General features: G+C 35.2%; 1 protein-coding gene across 3 annotated transcripts in view; it reads right to left on the reverse strand.

The window, feature by feature from the left end:
* LOC105221944 (uncharacterized) overlaps positions 1-16,384 on the reverse strand; it is an 87,704-nt gene extending 71,320 nt beyond the window's left edge. Inside the window, exons 1-2 of one of the 3 annotated variants that reach the window (XM_049451710.1) lie at positions 16,054-16,384; positions 5,753-6,195 (exon numbers count right to left, since the gene is read on the reverse strand). The gene's annotated coding sequence lies outside the window, so the exon portion shown is untranslated. Of the gene's footprint in view, positions 1-5,752; positions 6,196-15,919 lie in introns of all 3 variants that reach the window. The other 2 variants (XM_029548604.2, XM_049451709.1) reach the window with 2 other exon arrangements.
* Between the last annotated feature and the right edge of the window lie 369 nt (positions 16,385-16,753).

Raw genomic sequence — 16,753 nt, forward strand, 5'->3', positions numbered from 1 at the left:
CAGTCCGGACGACAGTTGAGGGTTTTTAGCGCTATCCGAAGAAGCCATTTAGTGACCGTCCACGAAACTTTTATTCACAGATGCTGACTATAGCCCAAAGCACAGTCGAAACAGTAGAAATTGCGTTACAAACCTTCGCCGAACAACGAAAAGACTGTCCTATCGAGTAGAAATGAGATTGTCATCGTTTTCTGAGATCTACGACTACTTCGAAAAGAGCAAAAAGGTCTACTCAGACGACTTAAGTTGTCTAACGCCAAAATTCAAAAAAAAAGTCAGGTTTGGGGAAGGAAAAAGTGCGTTTCTGCTATAACAAACTCATCGGTTTCCAACGCAGCTAACATATAGCCAAATTGGACGAAAGTGTTCAGTTATTACGGCGAGATTGACTATGCTAAGGCCCAGCAGTTCCGAGTGGCTCTGGGCCAGAAGAATCTCTCAGTTCGGCAAGTTCTGGTTATTGACCAGCGCTTGCTGAGCTCACTGGAAGTCCAAAAATCCAACGCCAGAACTTGGAAACCCGACTCGCTTCCAATCGAATGAAATAAGAAAAAGGGTGCTTTCCCTATCAAGCACTTCAGTTGTGACCGGGCATCTCTGACTAGTCTTGAATGCCGCTTGGCTATCGTAGTGAATGCACCCCTCTCTAAAGGAATCTGCATTTCGGAGCTGGAGCGGGATACTGCTGTCCTAAAAGGCACTCATTAACCAGAGTTTTTAAATCGAATAAGGAGGTCTACACGAAGGCTTACTTGCAGATCTTTGGAAGTGAGTTGAAGATGTTGGAGGTTCGATGGGTCAAGCTTATGGAGGATTGCCGTTGCTACTTTGCAGTAATTATCGGACCACTATCGTATGCACTCACATATTTTTATCCCTTACTTTCTCGGGTTTCTTATAGCAAGGCGTGTTACGTGGACTTGGTATTTTATACTTTTGTTAATCTAAGTTTTCTAAAAGTTACTAGCATAATCAGAGCAGATTAAAAAATTTTCTGTCTTTCCACCAAAAATTCGTCGGTTCAAGAGAACCGACCAAAAATTTATACATACATATATTTGAATAAAATTTTGAGCATCTGCTGATGTTCAAAATGGCAAAGTATTGTGTCCATCGCAATTATTTGCCGAATAAGGGGAATTTTTAATCCAGAATTCTGAATTTCACGAATCTCCCAATTGACTCTTAAACAATTTCGTACACGTTTGGGCAGGACATAGCTCTGTATATTCACTATATATTATTAGTAAAGTGTCAAACCGACAATTAATAATATAAGGTTACTCCCCCTCAACGTCTTGATCTAGCACCAAATTCAAGTCAAGAATTATTTGAAAACTTATCCGTACTGCCAGCGCTTAACTTTTACTTATTTCCTCACTTCTTCTTTTTCCAGCTTTTCTCGCGCAATTCTATTTATTTTGACGCGCTTCATGCTTTGCCCACGTCTATAATTATGCATTTGTTTGTTTGTTTCTGGGCAATCGCGCATATTTTTCGAAATAATTTGCAACGCAGCAAATAATGTGTCGCCATGCAATGCACCGATCGAGCGATCAGACAGCAGCCATCGATCGCTGTCAATCGATCTCGGTCTCTGATCTCGCAACTCTTCATTGAAAAGATAATTATGACTATGGAAAATAAGATAGACCAACTTCGTCAGTAGACACATGTGCCTACATTGAATAGGAAATCATAAACAGGAAGCACCACTGCAAAAACAAGCCACATTACACATCTATTAGGGGTGATCTTGACTTTAAAATTCTGTTTATTTCGTAAAAACTCGTGTAGGTTATGATCTTAAATTTTATTAAATTGCAACTTTATAGTCCAGTCATTTAAGCTTAAATTAGGTAAGAATCTCGGAATTCGATATACCCATTTATAGTCTGTTAATACTTGTGAACTTACTGGTGAACTTACTATAATAACTGGACTATTACTGTAATGCTGAGTAAAGTCTTCTTCAATGCAATACCAATATTTATATTATTTATATATTTTTTAATAACTCTAGCCCCCAGTTATTTTTTTGTGGCAGATTTTATATCAGCAAAATACACATTAATAAAATATGTGTCTTCTTCTTATGACGGCCAGCGATAGGTTTCTAATCTTCTTGGAACTTTTCAAGAGCCCACAAGGCGAAGCGAAGTCGCTTCGGAAGGTCGAGTGGTTTTCATTCATCCACAAGCTGTATTTTGTGTGCTTACAGTTTAAGATTTCGACGTAAGATGTGCCAAGTTGTTCCATACGTCAATTCTGAAAATTTACATACATTTTTTTTTTCCCAAGAAGCTACCAATTTGTCGGAACTGCCGATATCTGACCACTACAAGAAATAGCTGATATACAAAATGAACGATAACAATCAAGGCCTTGTGTGAAAACTTGTTTATTAGACAAGAAGTTTCCACTAAAATCAGTACAGATTATTGTCTAAGAGAACGGTAAAATCTCTGAAGAAATTATTTACATAGATTGGGTTACTAGGTTTGACAATTAAGTAATGAGACTGATTTTATTGCCGAAATCAAGAATCCTTCATCACGACAGCGCGCCGTACCATACCGCCCTCAGCGTGTCCCAGTATTTGGCCTCTAAAGGGATCGCCGTGTTGCAACAGCCGCCTTATTCGCCCGACATGTCACCCTGTGATTTTTTTTGTTTCCTAAAACAAAATCAGTGGCCAAAGGAACCCATTTTGAGTCGATTATGGACATCCAGGCAGCCGTGACGGGGGTATTCGCTGACATCCCTGTCGAAGCGTTCCAGAAATGTTACGAAGCATGGAAAACGCGCTGGAATCGCTGTATAGCTGCTCAAGGGAACTACTTTGAAGGGGATGGCAGAGTTGTAGAATAATTTTCAAATATACGGCTTTTATGGAATCAGTCTCATTACTTAATTGTCATACCTCGTATAGCATATGGCTGCCATAAAATTTAACCGTGAAGGGTAATATAGCTTCGGTGTAACTGAAGTTGAGTTTTTATACCCTGAACAGTTTGTCACGAAGTTTTTAAAACCCAGAAGAAAGGGTCGGAGACCCTATAAAGTATATATACGAGTATAAATGATCAGTATGTCGAGCTGAGTCGATTTAGCCATATCCGTCTGTCTGCATATATACGAACTAGTCCGTCACTTTTTAAGATATCGTTTTGAAATTTTGCAAAGTCATTTTCTATACGTTTCTACCCAAGAGATATTTTATGAAAAAAGATCCGTAATAACTTAAAAAAGTTTTACGCACTCAAAATTCAATTATACTTATTTCATTCATAAGTAAATTCGTGTATATTTATATACATATGTATGTAGAAAATTTCTCACGTCTTCTATGACGAACCCATCAACGCACCGAATAGGCACCCATCAACTTGCATATAGTATGTACTTGGATATGACGTATGCTGATCACTTTGACTTTGTTCGGCATATATTTGCGTTGTTTGATTGACATTAGCAAAAAGTTTTAGTTCTGCTCGCGTATGATATTTCAATTACTCTATTTCCGGTCATGTGGCTGTATGTACGCTTGTAAGTGTTGCTTGGCATGATTTAGCGAATTTTAGCGTCAAAATTAGTTTTTCAATTCGAAATTTGTCGCTCTTAATTAGCAGCAGATTTTATTTAAAACAATGTGTAAATAAATGAGAACGTTTGCAGGGGATGAAAAAGTGCTTAGAAAAGTATTTGGAATACCTTCTTAAGGTAAGAAAGTAGATTCTGAAATAATTCCCATTTCCTTTTTCCTTTTTCTTTCGAAATCTACTTTCTCATACAAAATGTGTACATATTTATATCAATAGTCTTGAGACAGTTTTGAGGACTTTTAGTTCAAGTCGCCGAAATTCTTTTCTTCAATTACACAGGTGATACTGCGGATTAATCTAAAGCACGATCAGGAGCTCAGATGTGCTCAGCTGGGTGTTCAAATTCTGCTCTAGACAACAAATAAAAGGCGAAACAATAAATGAATCAAGAAACTCTTTGATGAAATCGAAATATTATTCGAATAACATTAAATTTTAAGGAACGTGTAGCAGTTTCCTCTGCAAATAATATGGTATGCTCATATAAGGAATATTTATCATATGGAGGTGAAACACTCCAATACTAATGTGTGATTTTTATTATGCCAAAATCAATTACTCAAAGGGCAATAAACTGTCAAATCCGATTGTGTTGAAATTACACGCCAACTTGAGTGTCAAGCGTAAATTTGACTATTTTAATACCCTGTCAATTTGGTTCGAAAATTATTGCCATATATTGCTGTGAAAATGAAAACAAAAAAGCTTTCATCAGTTTGACTTTTAATGTTATTGAATTTGCCATATAAAAAGAGGACATAATAAAGGAACTTTAGTAATGAGTAAAAATCTTTGAAAATTATACGAAATTTTATTCACATAGTTAAAGTAGCAATATATTATACATTCTCCAGCTCGCTACAGAAAAAATAGAGCTACTACTGCGAATAAATAAGCACATAGCTCTCAAAAAATCGAAAAATGTATGCAAACGACTTCGGAAATTCTTAGGACTCAAAAAGGAGTAAATTGCCTAATATACCTGGACCCCAGAGTAACCTTCTGGGTACAAATCCATTACGGCGCAGGAAAGGCAGTGAAAATCACCTCCCGAGCTGCTAATATCGACGACAATCAGCGTTCTATTATACTCGTAGAGATCTGAGGTCTGAGCAGATGTGCTTAAAAAGAAAAGCCGGCGTAAGGTAGTGGCCAGAGTATACCGCACCGGAGCCCTCAGAGCTGCATCAGCCTACCGAACAGTGTCAGGTGATGCAATATTAGTTATAAGCGATAATGCCTCAATTGACCCCCTGGCATACGAAAGGAAAAATCTGTGGGAGCTAAAGAAAATATCCGAAAAAAGCTAGAGCGCAATAGAACAAATAAAGAAAGATACGAGTACAAACAACGTGGTAGCGAAGATGGGAGAATGAGAGTCGCGACAGCTGGAAACCAGACTAATAAAAACCTAAACTTATGGACAAGCCGTGAATTTGGAGAACTCGGTATTTACACAACTCAGGTATTATCCGGTTAGGGATACATCAAGAAGTACTTTCACAGAATGGGAAGAGTCGAAAAGCCGTCATGCTTATACAACGACGCGACAGAAGACGACGCTGAACGCATATTCTTTAAATGTTTGAGAGGGCAACGAGAATGCACCGCCGTAGAAGACCTGGTTTAATAAGGGTCATACTGGAGAAAATCGCAGCAATTTTGCTACGCAACAAAAAGCAGAACCTGGACGCAGCTACGCAGATGTAAATCTCTTAATTATAAAAATGGAACGCAAATGGGGTTCCAGGGTGGGCGATGGTTACTTAGATGTGGGTTTTTAGTGATCTACAAGTGGCACATACCGTTGCTGTGAAAACAGCACTAACGATGCGGCAGGCATTTTCCACCCCTTCAACCGCCAAAAAATATATAGCCTGGTTGTTCGGCAGAGTTTAACCCAGTTAATTTTATATTTCGTAAAGCGAAGCGAATCGGACAACCGTTAATATAATGGTACAATAGGAAGAAAACTAGCATTCCTTATATTTTGCCCAATGACGTGGAATCTCCCATTAGATTATCTAGTTAGATAACAAATCCTTAGCTTAATCGCTGATAGACTTTTGCGCGCGAAATTATATGACTAAAAATATATTTGGAGGCTTGTTGGTACCCGCCATAAAATTTATGTGAAATTTGCTTACCTTTTTCACTATTAGTATATTCGTGTCCGCGTATGCTCTTCCGGTAATGCCAATTGTTTCAGTTATGTCATTCACGTGTTTATTTATGTATATACTTGTACATATGTATGTGTAGATAGAGCGCACAACGGTATATATGTAAGTATTTTCGATGAGTCGATGACTAATGTGTTCTTTCGTTGCTCAATGCATCGATTTGTTCGGTGCACTCTCACGAATTGTGGGTGTTGATTTTATGGTTTTCAAATTTATTTGCTTGCCAACTTTTATTTGGTTTTATATTTTCGTATTTTTTATATTTTTTTATTTATTTTTGTTTTGTGTTTTTTCTTTTCTTTTGGAAATCCCAATTGTGGCAGATTTCAGTATTAATTTAGTTTTAGCTGATTTGCACAAATAGATTTCCGCTTTAAGTATTTTCTTGGCATTGAATTTATTTGGTTCTAATGTAAAACAAAATTGGTCAATTATATTTGTATTATGCAAGCATACATACATACAATACTATTTGGGGCTTTGTTGCAGTTGTTGTTGCAATTGTTTTATATATAAAGAATTTTAGAATATACTAACCTAATTACTCACATTGGAAAGAAATTAATTATAGTACTATATTAATATTTTTGGGAAGAAGTTCATAGTTTTTTTCATATTTTACGTTATATATGACGGTCAATTGATATATAGTTGACCCTACTTGAAATAAATCCATTTAATTTTTAGTGAGCCCTAACCTTCAAAAGGCGTGTGTATAAATTTGACAGCTGTCGGATCATTAGTTTGTGAATTATATCATTGCACCGCAATCTTAGATCTATTGTGCATTCTCCTAAGTCACAACGATCCACCTAACTCCAGCATATTGATAAATTCCAATATACTGCTTGAGATCCTTCTTTGGTAACCTGAACCCAAGGGCCTTTATCTTGCGTACGCAGACTACTGTGCAGTTAATTAATAGGTGTTCTGGAATTTCAGTTTGGATAAAAAGGAGTTTCGCATGTTGACTAAATATCGCTTTTCGCAGTTGAAGCAAAAACTTGGCTTGATGACGAGTTTTCGAACACTATCCCAGGAAAGTTAACCATTAAAGATTGGTATGCTAAGTCAAGAAGTGATAAAATGAGTACCGAAGACGGTCAAAAGAGGTTATTACCGACGAAAGCAGCAAAAAATACCGCAAAAAAATTTTAGATAACCGTAAAGTGAAGTTCTAAAGGTATCAACTGAATGCCTACATCATATCATTCACGAATATTTGAGTTTGAGAAAGTAATGTGCAAAATGGGTGCTGTGCGAGCTCACTTTTGACCAAAAACAACGACGAGTTGATGATTCCTAGCGTGTTTGGAGTTGTTCAAGTGTAATAAACCAGAGCATTTGCATCGATATGTGCCAATGGATGAAGCAAAGTCTATCATTTCTCTCCGAATCCCAATCGACAGTCATACCAGTGGACTGCACACGATGAACCCGCTCCAAAGCATAGAAAAGCGCAACAGAGTGCCTGGCGTCTGTATTTTGAGATGCCCTATCCCACTATCGATAGCGTTATTAGGCCCTTTGAAGGACGAAAATTGCCGAAAAACGGCCGCCTTTGAAAAAATAAAGAAATTCCATTAATTGGCCTTCGAATTGCTTTCGCATCCGACATATTCCCTAGATCTGTTATAGGCATTTGCAGAAGAGACAACTTTTGTATTGTTCAACCCCTTGATGGGTGCTTTCCTAAGAAAAGGACAAGCACTTATTCAAAGGAGTGTTAAGCACCCCAAAAGCTGCTTGCTAATGGGTGATTTTCTATTCAATGATTGATGGTTCTTCACAGAAATCCTGAACACCGTTGGAATGATAAAATTTACTGAAGCACACAGAAATAACTACTTTACGGCAAAAACAACTTGATTGGATATTGCTAGGAGTCAATGATCCAAAACATAGGAGCAAACTCTGTATTCTACTTTAGATTGGCCACCACAGTACTAGATGCCAAATCATTAGAGAATGTTTGGGTTTTATTGAAAGCCGAAATATCAAGAAAACATTCAGCGCTAGATTTCATTTGGCTACTCCAGCTTACCAGGATGTCGCTTGCTGTGGAATATGCGGAAAATTTAATTTCAAGATAAATGGCTATAATAGACAACTGGACTGGAAGATTGGAGCAAGTATTTAAAATGTATTTTTCATTATTACAAAATATTTTCTAATATTGGCTACACGTTAGAAATGGAAGGTAACGGAAAAGTAATTTTTTAAACTCACTGTAAATCGATAAAAAATCGAACAATGGTCGTCCCACCACCCACCTACATAGGCTGCTATATATATGTATTTCTGGACTAGGCAACACTAAGTGTTGCCAGGTGCAATCTGACATTTCTATTGTAAAGTTTGACATTTTTTAGCATAACGTCACTCAGAACGTTTTGTCATTTAATCGTGAATTGTTTTATTTACAGGGAATTAAAAAATTCATCTCGGCCAAAAAATGGAATTAACTCGTGAACATTTTCGTGCGATCATTTTTCACAGCTTTCGACGTGGATTATCACGACAAGAGTGCATCGATGAACTAAAATCTTTGTATGGCTATGAAGCACCATCCTATAGCACTGTGAAAAACTGTTACAACGAATTCAATCGTGGCCGACGCTCGCTCAAAGACGAATTCCGTGAAGGTCGTCCAAAAACAGCCGTTGTGCCAGAAAACATCGATGCCGTACGTGAACTGATAATGCAAGACCGTCATGTAACATACCTTCAGATAGAGGCATGCCTATGCATTTCTCCCACCAGCATACATTCGATATTGCATGAACACCTGGCCGTAAAAAAGGTTTGTTCTCGTTGGATCCCGCACAATTTGACAATCGCTCAAAAAAAGGCTCGTGTGGATTGGTGTAAAGAAATGCTGAAAAAATACGATCGCGGTGCTTCAAAAGACGTTTATAAGATCGTCACAGGTGACGAATCATGGATTTATGCGTATGAGCCCGAAACAAAACAGCAATCGACCGTGTGGGTCTTCCAAGACGAGCCAAATCCAACGAAAAAAAAAAAATAAATAACCAGTTTCGTTGATAAATATGATTATTTTCATTATTAGCAGCCCTCGTATAGTTGAAATTTTATATCCCACTCGAACAATTTGACCTAAATTTTGTAATTTTGTGTTGTTATTTGTATGTTGCGGTTTGAAAATTCCAATTTGGAGGTAATGCTTTTCAAGATACCGCAGATACCGAATATAAGTACCTTAATGCTTTAATGTCGATATTATTATTCAATTTGTCAGACATCTTGAGGAAAAACGTGTACACCTGTTTTGGATTAAAATATTGTCGGGTTTTAAAAATGTAACAATTTGGTACAGTACTTCCCCTAGTACGCATACGAGTATACCTAATATCATGAGTTTCATACACTGGTCAACGTTACATTACCCACGTAGTTTGCTACCGATAATGAATAACTTAAGTGGTGATTTGTTCATAACTCGTATTCAAAACAGTTTTCAGGTATTTAAGTATGTATATTCTTGGCAGAGTCTAGAAGCTATTTTACCAACATACAAGTACATACATACATCATCAATAACTCTTACTCCACCTGCATATCACGTTATCACGACCCCAATAAAAAATAAAAAATGTTCATCATATCTTGATTACTTTCAATCCACGGTTTAACAGCGAAAATGCTCAGAATTTCCTGTGCGAAAAAATTTCATTCAGCAATTTTTAATTGTTTTACAATGTTTACCAAGCTACCATATCAGCGCTGTGAGTATTCAATTCAATAAATTTTTATGAATGAACGTTGAGTCCGAGCGAATCGGCAGGTTTATACGCGTGAACATATATTTGTTTGTATGTGTGCATAAATGTATATTTTACGATATGTGGTGTAATCGCAATGTATGTAGGCGAAAGCTGCATTAAGTATTTCGAGGTCTTAAAATATAAAGAAAGTAAAATGGGGGAAAAATAAAAATAAAGCAAGCGAAAAACCGAAGAACTCTTATCAGCAATATTTTACTGACCACTGCTTCAATTCTAGAGCGCTTTTTTGCATGAGCAAGAAAGCAGAATTATTTTGCTAAAATCGGTCTTATCGGCTCAAAATATGGCACACGTCGAAATTCAAACACCTTTGGAGGTATTACGTAATTAGCATGAGATAATTAGAAGTTTATTGTTATCAATATTAGGCATACGTGAGAATTGTGATGAAATTAGACCGAATGCGATGAAAGGGAAAGTGAAATGTTCAGTAAGAATGGAGAAACTTGGTATATATACTCTGAAAAAAAACATCGGAGACCCTTTGAATGCATAGATCAGCGTGAGGAGTGAAACAACTTTTGTTGATGTGAAAAATATATTGCTTTTTGAAGGGAAAAAATACAGTTGAAACAAAAACTCGGCTTGATGGCGAGTTTCCGGACACCGTTCCAGCAAAATTTGGCGTAAAGGATTGGTATGCTAAGTTAAGACGCGGTGAAATGAGCACTGAAGGCGATGAACGCGGTGGACGTTCAAAAGAGGTTGCTATCGACGAATATATCAGAAAAGTCCACAAAATAATTTTGGATGACCGAAAAGTAAAGTTGTGCGAGATATTCTATAAATAATTCATTAATTCATGAATATTTAGGTATGAGAAAGGTATGTATGTGCAAAGTGGGTGCCGCGCGAACTCACTTTGAACTACGAGCTGATGATTCGGAGAATTGTTTGGAAATGTTCAAGCGTAATAAACCCGAGGTTTTGCGTCGATATTTGACAATGGATGAAATATGGCTCCATAATTTCACTACGAAGTCCAAACGACAGTCAACCGCGTGAACTGCACACGATGAATCCGCTTCAAAGCGCGGAAAAGCGCAAAACCTGGATGGCAAGGTATTTTGGGTATTTTGGCCAATGTATTTTGGGAGGAAAACCCGTGAAGAGCGACTATTACATACCGTTATTAGACCGTTTGAAGAATGAAATCTAACCAATGTATCACCTTTGAAGGGAACTATAATATTAATAAAAAAAAATGAATATTTATAAAAAAAATGTGTTAGGCCGAGGACTTTTCAATTGACCTGTTATATACATGAACTAGTCGTTCTGAAATTTTGCACACGTTTTTTTCTCCTGAAGAAGCGCTCACATGTCAGAAGCGCCGACCTCTATAGTGTATATGTAGCTACCATACAATCCGATCGATCAAAATCAGGTCCTTGGAGGGAAAACTCTTTATTTAACAAGATATTTTCACAAAATTTCGCAACATTGATCAGATCGATATAGTATACCATACCTGCCATATAAACTGAACGATCAAGCCCCCCAGCGAGCAGGGGTAGAATTTGCCCGTTGTAAGGTATGCCTGTCGTAAGAGGCGACTAAAAGCCAATAAGTACTATGCTATGGAGATTCGTGGTGGCTGTGGTTTAAACCTAAAGGCAGGTGGAATAGAAAACTGAGTTCAGTTTTGAGTCGAACTGCGGCCGGCTGCCTGACCCACAACACGGTAAAGGTTTTAGATCGGTCTCGAATCCGACTAAGGTGGAAAAGATGACCCTTCCACCCGACCAATTGGAAACAATTATACTTGCAAAAATCATGTACTAATTGGGGCGCTGATCAACACATTGTTTTGATCTGTATGCTTTTAAGCACCGTAAGCGAAGTAAAAACCTTTTTGTTTTCGTATTATGTAAGTCCAAATGTAAAAAATACGTACAAAAAAAATATAGACCGAATTTAATACCTAAATCGCGGTTTGTTGAGCCGAAATTGTTGGGTGTTGCTCTTGGGAGGGAATAATATGAAAACTCTATTTTGAAAGTTACTTCTCCAGAACGATTTTTATTTCTGTCAGTTCCCTTAGACTTCATAATTACATCGGATCTCTTATTTGCTCTGCAATTTCTGTTCGAGTGCGCTAGCGAATATGCGATGGAACATTCCCTGAAGAGACATATTAGAACGCGTCATAAAAAGCATTTTACAGAAAATCATTAAAAATTATTTTTTCTATTTATGGTTAGCATACCAATTATAAAATAATATTTTATATTGTTTATAGCCGTTTTATTCAAATTCTACGATTCATTTATGAGAGACGACTCTTGTAGACTTCAAACGCTTGGCAGTTCATTTGCGAATCGCTTTCTGCAAGTCATCAAATTAATAAATATTTGCATAAAAAATATTTTCCTCGCCGATTTGCCGACTTGACGAGTGATTTCTATTTATTTGCTAGTTTTCAAATTAAGCACAAGACGCCATGTGGGAGGGTTACTAATCGAGACATTAAAAAAAAGAATAAAAATAAAAATGAAGAGCGAAAATACAAATTGCGCCAAGGAAAGATGTGTGTGAGTTTAAAAATAATATTTTCATGTACTAAATTTGCGAGCGAAAGCGCAGAGCCAACTGGAAAAACTGGACTCGAATCAAAACAAACACTTTTGACTTCACTTATGTGGGATTAATGGGATTAATCTTATAAAAGTTGAAGAAAAAATGTGAAGAGGGAGAGATGAGAATAATATTAATAGTATAACACAATATTAAAAATGTTTAAATATTTCCCTTAAACCGCATATTTTGGTTTTTGCATTAAGTTGAAAAAAAAACAAGACAAAACGTTAACTTCGGCTGTATCGAAGCCTTCACAAATGCAGAAGGTTCCTTGTAAGAACTTAATTCTAATCGTTCTGTTTGTAAGTCAGTTAAAAACTATAGTGATCCGATTTGTACAATTTTGCGGACATGCCACATTTCGAACGATCTTGGCTCAATCGAAATTTTATAGGGTCTCAACGTTTCCCTCTGAGTATTATAAACTTCATGGCAAACTTAACATACCCTGTTCAGGGTAAAATACAAAAAAAAAAACTCATCCATATTGAGAGTTAGCGCCTTGCGTTATTCTACAGAAACGCAAAGAATGATCCAAGTAGACACATTTTTTTCAATAACCTTTTTTTGACAGATCACGTGTGAGTCGTGTCCAGCTGTCATGCCATTTTCGTCCAATATTGTTTGGTATTTCATCTCAAAAAAACTTACACCTGACTCACGTTTGAGAATCGGTTCACTTATTTACGAAAATCCACGTTCTGCAAAGAATGTGTTTCGCTTTGCTCAACTTATGGCCAACATAATCGCACCTGAGATTACTATTCGCAACATCAGCAGCCATCTTGAGTCTCAGCATTTATTATTGGATAATATTCAACCGAATAAACCACGTAATATACACGAAGAGCGTGAATAGTCAATTCGGCACCGTTCGCAGCAACTCTGAGGGCGCATTTTGCGTCGAGACCTTAAATTGAAAGCGTACAAAATACAGCTTTTGCAAGTCGCTTGACCTTCTCAAGCGACATCGCTTCGTTCTATGGGATCTTGAAAAGTTCTAAGAAGATCCGACGCTCTCCAGCGTTTTGTTTGTTCAGCGATGGGGCTCATTTCTTGCTCAATAGGTAAGTTAACAAAGCAAAACTATCGCATTTGGGGATCAACCTGAAGAGATTCAACAGCTGCCATTTCATTCAGAAAAAACAGTTTGGTGTGGTTTGTGGGCCGGTGGAATCATCAGTTAACGATATCTTTTTAAGGATCAGTAGTATTCTGCTATAATGGAACGCTCCAATCAACTTTAACACCTTCCTTCCCTCATTCAATGTTTGAAATAGTTTCAAAATCTCGACTTAAGTTAAAAACCCTGATTATTCCCACTACGGCGCACTTGAAGCCCTTTTCTGCGTTAATTATGAAACGATTTTTAATTTAAGAACGGTTTAAAAAGAAGTAACTCAGACCTTTCGAATGATATAAGGATGTCTTAATAAAGCTTAAGAGATTTAATTGTTTTAAATTATTTTACTCTTGTTCTTCTTTTGTTGAGTTTGGCGATATTTCACACACTATTTTATAAGAAAACTATCTTAGTTCTAATTGATTCAAATAATGCCTTTATACCGAGTTTATTAATTTTATTTTTATGAAAAATTTTGCTTTTAATAACTTTCATTTTTTTTTAATAAAAAAAATTTAATTAAAATTTTTATAATATACATATATTTTTTTCACGAATGTATTTTTTTTTAATTTTCCTGTATTACATTTTTTGTTTCTTTTTATTAAAAAGTGGTTTTAGATTCTGAAAAACACTCTTTTTAATTTTGAAAAACTATTTATTTTAATACTAACGAACAAAATTTAGAATTTTTAGTCGAAAAAACGCATTCTAACTTTTATATTTAAAAAAATTTTCAAAAAATTAATGTTTTAAAAATATTTCAAAAAGTTTACATTTTTCCAACAATTTAAAGATATTTTATTTTTACATTTTTTTGTTTTATTTAATAATTTTTTTGTATTGTTTTTTTTTAGTAATTAATTAATTTTTTTTAAGTAATTAATTAAAAAGTTCTAATTGAGATTTTAAATTTCTTGTTTTATTTTAAATAATGGTTTTGCTAAAAGGCTTTTTAGATTTTGGAGAAAGTACTTTAGATCTTGATTAGTACAAATGTGCGAGATTTAGGATACTTTAGTTTTAAACACGCTTTTTAACTTTTATATATAAAAAAGTATATTTTAAAATGTTCACGTTCTTAAAATATTTCACAAATTTTATGTTTTTTAAATATTTCAAAAGTTTAAAAATATGTCAAAAATTTTTTTATTTTTTTATGTTTTTTTTAATGTTTTGTTTTGAATATTTTTATTTTTCGTATTTTTTGTTTAATTTTATATTTCGTCTTATAACTTTGCTTCTAAATATTTTTTCAGGAATTTTTTAAATATTTGCTTATTTGTACTTTTCGACTTTAAACTTAAAAATAAAATATTTTACTTTCAAGAAAGTTCAGTTTTTTTTTTTAATAAAAATGTTTAATTCAGAATAATATTTTTCTTCACAAATACATTTTCTTTATAATTTTCCTGATATTCGACTGTTTGTTTTATATAAAAAAAATTTCAAAAATTTCATGTTTTAAAAATATTTCATAAATGAAAAATTTTTTAAATGAAAAATTTTTTCAAAATTTTTTTTTCAATAATTTAAATTTTTTTTTTTATTATTCTATACTTTTTATCGCAATAATTAGAATATAGCTGTAATAACTTTTTTGTTGGAATATTGAAAACAATTCGTACTAAAATTAAATTTTATCAATATGTGTTTTTGATTTTTATATAATTTTCAGTTAGCGTTTTAATAAAAAAAACTCTTAATTCTGCTCTAAAATATTACTAAAATAATTTCATAAGGATTTATATTCATATTGCTATAAGAATTTAAAATTTTGCGTTCTGTATATTATATTATAGATGTTAGATATATAATAATGCTTTTTTCTGAAATTTTTGATTTTTAGTTTTTTGACAGTTTTAGCGAAGAGATTTATTATTACATTTTTTTTAAGTTAAGCTTTCTATATAACAATTTTCTTCGAAAGTTTGAATGGAGCGATTTTTATTTTTTGAAGACTTTGATTTTTTTTTTTAAATTTTATCGAAGCCATTTTTCATTTTTTGTTATAAATTTTAACAAAGCATTTTTAATGATTTTAGTTTTTTTTTTAAATTTTAATGAAACGTTTTTAAAAAATTCATAATAAATTTGCTTAGCATCGAAAACAGATTTTTACGAATTTCATATAACAACGAATTTACTCAACTTCAACTTCGCCAACTCAACAAATCCCCAAATTTATGTAAAATTCCGAATGCATAATTATGAACTGCACTTTCGAGCAAAAGAATATTAACTCTTTGCTCGTTTGCGCTAACAAATGGCAGCACGCTGGTGAATACCAATTTCCCTTTTCGCAAATTTTTCGCCAAAGCAGACAGTGCACTGGCAATGCACATCAACGTAATTTGTTGTGTCATTAAAAATTTGTTAATTAGTTGCATGCAACAATTTGTTGCAATTTTATGCGCATGAAACGGAAGTGCACAAGAGAACGTACAAAGAAATAATAAAAAAAGCTGCAAAGACAAATTAATTTGCCAGCGACTTGTGACAGGCAAAGAAAAAAGTTGAAATTTCAAAGACTTAAAATCGACAACAACAGCAACAACAAATAAATGAAAGGCAATAAACAATCAATGCACCAAAAAAATCGCACACTTATTTTCACACCTTTTCAATGCAACAACAAAAAAATGAAAAAAAGTTGGAAAAAGCCAACAACAGCAGCAACACACGTGTTAATTGAGACGTGTTATTGCCCAATCGGCTTCTTTAGCAGGCTAAGTCGCTAAAAGTTTTCATACAAAGTAACTTTTTAACACTTTAAATTCACATTCACCGTTAACACTTCTTTTAAATTTTTTTTTTTGTTTTTTTCTCACAAATTAACACTAATTTTTGTAGCCTGCACTTTTAAGCGCTTTGCTTTATCACTTCAACTTGGGCTCAAGTTTTGTATTTGCTTCATATTGTATTTTGTGGTCCGTTTAGCCGCTGTAAACCGTTCGTTGCATTTGCTGGTCGAACGCCAACTGAATTTTCAAAACCGAATTTCGCATTTAGGTAAGAAGAAGGCAAATTTCCAACTTTGATAGCGCGACCGTCGTCGACTTATGCACGACTTGCGTCTGTCGTCCGTCGTCCATCGTCTGTCATTCGACGGCCGTTCGAACGACCGGCTAAGTGCTGGTGGAGGCGACCGGCAACGATACGAGCGCTGCAACAGCAACTTGCTGTTGCTTGTTGTCATCGTCGTCGTCGTCGTCGTTGCTTATTTGCCAGTTGTGTTATTGTTGCTTTGTTGCTGTTGGCTTTTACTGTTGCTTCGGCTGTTGCTGGACGTGGCTGCTTGCATGCTTGCATAGCTATGCCCCGATGTTTGTATGTGTGCATTACCTGTGTGCGTGCGTGTGTGTTTGTGTGTGAATTTGCGCAGGTAAATGGGGGTGTGTCGGTGTGTGCGCTTAGCTGGTCTCATTTGCCTCAGTGTTTCCCAAGTAACTG

This window comes from Bactrocera dorsalis, chromosome 3 (genome assembly GCF_023373825.1).
Source record: "Bactrocera dorsalis isolate Fly_Bdor chromosome 3, ASM2337382v1, whole genome shotgun sequence".
Classification (NCBI taxonomy): domain Eukaryota; kingdom Metazoa; phylum Arthropoda; class Insecta; order Diptera; family Tephritidae; genus Bactrocera; species Bactrocera dorsalis.